Source organism: Lithobates pipiens, unplaced genomic scaffold, assembly GCF_037356315.1.
Source record: "Lithobates pipiens isolate NorthernLeopardFrog02 unplaced genomic scaffold, aLitPip1_a1.2 Scaffold_35, whole genome shotgun sequence".
Classification (NCBI taxonomy): domain Eukaryota; kingdom Metazoa; phylum Chordata; class Amphibia; order Anura; family Ranidae; genus Lithobates; species Lithobates pipiens.
In genome coordinates, this window is record NW_027507811.1 from 7172658 (window position 1) to 7178813 (window position 6156).

Here is a 6156-nt window from a genome sequence, read left to right on the forward strand (position 1 = left end):
GGGCTGGTGATGGGACACTCTGATGTAAGGGGGCTGGTGATGGGACAATCTGATGTAAGGGGGCTGGTGATGGGACACTCTGATGTAAGGGGGCTGGTGATGGGACACTCTGATGTAAGGGGGTGCTGATGGGACATTCTCATGTAAGGGGGTGCTGATGGGACACTCTGATGTAAAGGGGCTGCTGATGGGACTCTCTGATGTAAGGGGGTGCTGATGGGACACTGTGATATAAGGGGGCTGCTCATGGGACACTCTGATATAAGGGGGCTGCTCATGGGACACTCTGATGTAAGGGGGCTGGTGATGGGGCACTCTGATGTAAGGGGGTGCTGATGGGACACTCTGATGTAAGGGGGTGCTGATGGGACACTCTGATGTAAAGGGGCTGCTGATGGGACACTCTGATGTAAAGGGGCTGCTGATGGGACTCTCTGATGTAAGGGGGTGCTGATGGGACACTCTGATGTAAGGGGGCTGCTCATGGGACACTGTGATATAAGGGGGCTGCTCATGGGACACTCTGATATAAGGGGGCTGCTCATGGGACACTCTGATGTAAGGGGGCTGGTAATGGGACACTCTGATGTAAGGGGGTGCTGATGGGACACTCAAAATGTACGTGGGCCGGTCTAGATGAAGTCCAGGGCCAAATTTCTGTCCCAGTCCAGCCCTGCACACGATCGCATTGTTTGCCGGATTCCGGTCCGCCGGACCAAGTCTGCCGAAAAGTCTGATTGTGTGTACGCGGCATTACTGTTCTCGTGCTCCAAATCTCCGTACATAGTAATCATATTCCTTGACCTCTGATCCTGTGTCAATCAGGCATGGCACTTCTTTCCCATTAACTAAGGTGGCTACCACAGAGCTCAGTGTGGCCATGGCCCCCGACTTGCTGGGACTTTGGATTGTTGGTCCTGGGGATCATCCCAGGATTCAGTGGTTTAACCCCTTCAGATCCGCGCTATAGCCGAATGACGGTTACAGTGCGGACCTACTTTGCCGGGAGGGCGTCAATAGAGGTCCTCCTGTGCTCGAGCATTTGCCGGGAGGGCATCAATAGAGGCCCTCCTGTGCTCGAGCATTTGCCGGGAGGGCATCAATAGAGGTCCTCCTGTGCTCGAGCATTTGCCGGGAGGGCATCAATAGAGGTCCTCCTGTGCTCGAGCATTTGCCGGGAGGGCATCAATAGAGGTCCTCCTGTGCTCGAGCATTTGCCGGGAGGGCATCAATAGAGGTCCTCCTGTGCTCGAGCATTTGCCAGGAGGGCGTCAATAGAGGTCCTCCTGTGCTCGAGCAGCCTGTGTATGAAAGCCAAGCCAAGCTTTCATACACAGGCTGCTCGAGCACAGGAGGACCTCTATTGACGCCCTCCCGGCAAAGTAGGTCCGCGCTGTAACCGTCATTCGGCTATAGCGCGTATGAAAGCTTGGCTTTCATACACATGGTCACAAAAAAGTTCACAGAACTTTCGATCGTCAAAGAACGCGGTGACATACAACACTACGACGAGCCGAGAAAATGAAGTTCCGAGCATGCGTCAAATTGTTTCCGAGCACGCGCAGGAATTTTGCGTGCGCCGGAATTTCCACACCCGATCGGAATTTCCGAATCGCAATTGGAACTTTTTCCGTCCTAAAAAGATTGAGAACCTGCTCTCAATCTTTTGCTGGCTGGAATTCGGCCAGCAAAAGTCCGATGGAGCATACGCGCGGTCGCATTTTCCGACCAAAAGCTCTCATCAGTCTTTTGCTGGCCGAATTTCTGATCCTGTGTACACGGCTTTAGTCTGTAGGGTTCAATATTGAGTTGGCCCCGCCCCTTTGCAGCAATAACAGCTTCATCTCTTCTGGGAAGGCCGTCCACAAGGTTTAGGAGTGTGTCCTAAAGATGGCTGACCATTCGATGGCTGAGCGCATTGGTGAGGTCAGGCACTGATGTTGGACGAGAAAGCCCGGCTCGTGGTCTCTGCTCTAGTTCATTGCAAAGGTTTCGGGTTGAGGTCAGGAATCTGTGCAGGCCAGTCAAGTTCCTCCACCCCAAACGCACTCATCCATGTCTTTATGGACCTTGCTTTTTACACCGGTCCAAATCATTTGGTGAAAGGGGGGGATTATAGTGTGGGGGTTGTTTTTCAGGGGTTAGGATTGGCCCCTTAGTTCCAGTGAAGGGAACTCTTAAGGTGTCAGCATACCAAGAGATTTTGGACAATTTCATACTCCCAACTTGGGAACAGTTTGGGGACGGCCTCTTCCTGTTCAAACATGACTGCGTACCGGTGCACAAGGCAAGGTCAATAAAGACATGGATGAGCGTGTTTGAGGTGGAGGAACTTAACTTGCCTGCACAGAGTCCTGATCTCAACCTGATAGAACACCTTTATGATGATTTAGAGTGGAGACTGCGAGCCAAGCCTTCTCGTCCAACATCAGTGCCTGACCTCATAAACGCGCTTCTGGAAGAACGGTCAAACAATCCCATAGATGGATCCTCCCTGTAGTTGCTTGTCTGCCTCCCCAGCTCTGCACGCTGACAACTATCTTCAAAACCATAATATTTTTTCACGACCACCCGTATTGTGAAGAGCTGGGCTCGTTGTTATATAACTCTGATTGCGTGACCCTTTTTTTTTGCTACTTGCTTCTGTTATTTGTCACTATTGCATACTTTGACTATTAAACACAAAATTTCTTTGGAAAATAAAGGAATTACAAAAAAAAAATCCCATAGACACCCTCCTAAACTTTGTGGACGGCCTTCCCAGAAGAGTTGAAGCTGTTACAGATGGAAAGGGCGGAGCCAACTCAATATTGAAATCTCACTTATGAAATTACCGTGAAGTCCCCTCCTCTCTGTGGATACCCAACACCCTTACCTTACACCTGTATATAGTCTGTGCAGAGAACAGAGCTGTGGGAGGGACCCGGCAAGCTCCACCCACTACCTGAAGAAATCTATTGGATTGGGCGTGCAGCAAAAAGACTCCATTATAAGAGTAACGGCTCATTTACACTTGCTTTGGCTTCAACACACATTAACGGCTAGTTTACACTTGCTTCAAAACATAGCTTCGGACAGGCTTTGTTAAAGCTCTCTGAACGTCAGTCAAAGCTCCTGTCACTAAATAAAATGGTTAGCTTACAGTCCTGTTTACACCTTGCTTTTGGTTTGGCTTTGCTTCAAAAATGTAGCTTTAGTGGTGCTTCAAAGCGTCTTCAAAGCCTCCATAGAAGTCTATGGCAAAGCTCGCTTGAAGCCCCATCGAAGCGTCACCAAAAGCTCATCGAAGCTCCACCGAATTTATTTAGTGACAGGGACTGGCGTTCAGAGAGCTTTAACAAAGTGTGTCCGAAGCCTTGTTTTGAACTAAGTATAAACTAGCCCTAAAAGGAGAGATTGCCAAGATCAAGAACCTGTTTTCCTGTGATCACTTAATGCTGGGAGTCCTGCTCATTAAGGAAATTGTGGACCAGCTATAACAGAGGTTAAATGACTTTTAGTTTATTTAGTTTTTAATAGTTTCTCTATTGCATAGAGAAGATTCTCAGTTTTCTCCAACCATTTATGATTTCCCTTCCACTTCACAATTATGTGCCACTTTGTGTTGCTCTATCACATAAAATCCCAACAAAGTATATTAGATTTGTTTGGTTGTAACCTGAAAAATTGTGGAGAATTTCAAGGTGTATGAATACTTTTTTCAAGGCACTGTAATGCTGGGAGTCCTGTTCACTAAGGAAATTGTGGATCAGCTATAGCAGAGGTTAAGTTACTTTTAGTTTATTTAGTTTTTAATAGTTTCTCTATTGCATAGAGAAGATTCTCAATTTTCTCCAACCATTTATGATTTCCCTTCCACTTCACAATTATGTGCCACTTTGTGTTGCTCTATCACATAAAATCCCAATAAAGTACATTAGATTTGTTTGGTTGTAACCTGAAAAATTGTGGAGAATTTCAAGGTGTATGAATACTTTTTTCAAGGCACTGTAATGCTGGGAGTCCTGTTCATTAAGGAAATTGTGGACCAGCTATAACAGAGGTTAAATGACTTTTAGTTTATTTCGTTTTTAATAGTTTCTCTATTGCATATAGAAGATTCTCAATTTTCTCCAACTATTTATGATTTCCCTTCCACTTCACAATTATGTGCCACTTTGTGTTGCTCTATCACATAAAATTCCAATAAAATACATTAGATTTTTTGGTTGTAACCTGAAAAATGTGGAGAATTTCAAGGTGTATGAATACTTTTTTCAAGGCACTGTAATGCTGGGAGTCCTGTTCACTAAGGAAATTGTGGATCAGCTATAGCAGAGGTTAAGTTACTTTTAGTTTATTTAGTTTTTAATAGTTTCTCTATTGCATAGAGAAGATTCTCAATTTTCTCCAACCATTTATGATTTCCCTTCCACTTCACAATTATGTGCCACTTTGTGTTGCTCTATCACATAAAATCCCAATAAAGTACATTAGATTTGTTTGGTTGTAACCTGAAAAATTGTGGAGAATTTCAAGGTGTATGAATACTTTTTTCAAGGCACTGTAATGCTGGGAGTCCTGTTCATTAAGGAAATTGTGGACCAGCTATAACAGAGGTTAAATGACTTTTAGTTTATTTCGTTTTTAATAGTTTCTCTATTGCATATAGAAGATTCTCAATTTTCTCCAACTATTTATGATTTCCCTTCCACTTCACAATTATGTGCCACTTTGTGTTGCTCTATCACATAAAATTCCAATAAAATACATTAGATTTTTTGGTTGTAACCTGAAAAATGTGGAGAATTTCAAGGTGTATGAATACTTTTTTCAAGGCACTGTAAAGCTGGGAGTCCTGTTCATTAAGGAAATCGTGGACCAGCTATAACAGAGGTTAAATTACTTTTACCATATCCCTATTGCATAGATTATTCTCATTTTTCTTCAGCTAGTTATGGGCAGATAGCATTTGAATGTGCTTATGTATATATATATATATATTGAGAGTACTCAATATGCCTCATATAGGTTTCTCCTGTGACTGTATATAGTTTGTACACACAGCAATCTTGTTCAGTAAAAACATATTACTATAGTAATAGGTTTGTTTCTTTGGAGTTGCTGCATGAATTAGAGAGCCAAAAAAATGAAAGTGCAAAATATCTTGTGTTTGGAGGTTGTGATGGCAATGTTGTTGGAGGTTGTGATGGCGACGTGGTTGGAGGCGGTGATGGCGACGTGGATGGAGGCGGTGATGGCGACGTGGTTGGAGGCGGTGATGGCGACGTGGTTGGAGGCGGTGATGGCGACGTGGTTGGAGGCGGTGATGGCGACGTGGATGAAGGCGGTGATGGCGACGTGGGTGAAGGTGGTGATGGCGACGTGGGTGAAGGTGGTGATGGCGACGTGGATGAAGGTGGTGATGGCGACGTGGGTGAAGGTGGTGATGGCGACGTGGATGGAGGTGGTGATGGCGACGTGGTTGGAGGTTGTGACGGTGATGTGGTTGGATGTGGTGATGGCAATGTGGTTGGAGGTGGTGATGGCGACGTGGAAGGAGGTGGTGATGGCGACGTGGATGGAGGTGGTGATGGCGATGTGGTTGGAGGTCGTGATAGTGATGTGGTTGGAGGTCGTGATGGTGATGTGGTTGGAGGTCGTGATAGTGATGTGGTTGGAGGTCGTGATGGTGATGTGGTTGGAGGTCGTGATGGTGATGTGGTTGGAGGTCGTGATGGTGATGTGGTTGGAGGTGGTGATGTGGTTGGAGGTGGTGATGTGGTTGGAGATGGTGATGTGGTTGGAGGTGGTGATGTGGTTGGAGGTCGTGATAGTGATGTGGTTGGAGGTTATGATGGTGATGGGGTTGGAGCTTGTGATAGCAATGTGGTTGGAGGTAGTGATAGTGATGTGGTTGGAGGTAGTGATGGTGATGTGGTTGGAGGTGGTGATGGTGATGTGGTTGGAGGTGGTGATGGTGATGTGGTTGGAGGTGGTGATAGTGATGTGGTTGGAGGTGGTGATAGTGATGTGGTTGGAGGTTATGATGGTGATGGGGTTGGAGCTTGTAATAGCAATGTGGTTGGAGGTAGTGATAGTGATGTGGTTGGAGGTGGTGATGGTGCGGAAGAGGAATTCTGAGTGGAATGACCAATGAACTTATAACTGCTGTAC

General features: G+C 45.9%; 1 protein-coding gene across 1 annotated transcript in view; it reads right to left on the bottom strand.

The window, feature by feature from the left end:
- The window catches only part of LOC143955464 (uncharacterized), a 209211-nt gene that overhangs the window by 88659 nt on the left and 114396 nt on the right, over positions 1-6156 (bottom strand). The window lies entirely within an intron of this gene.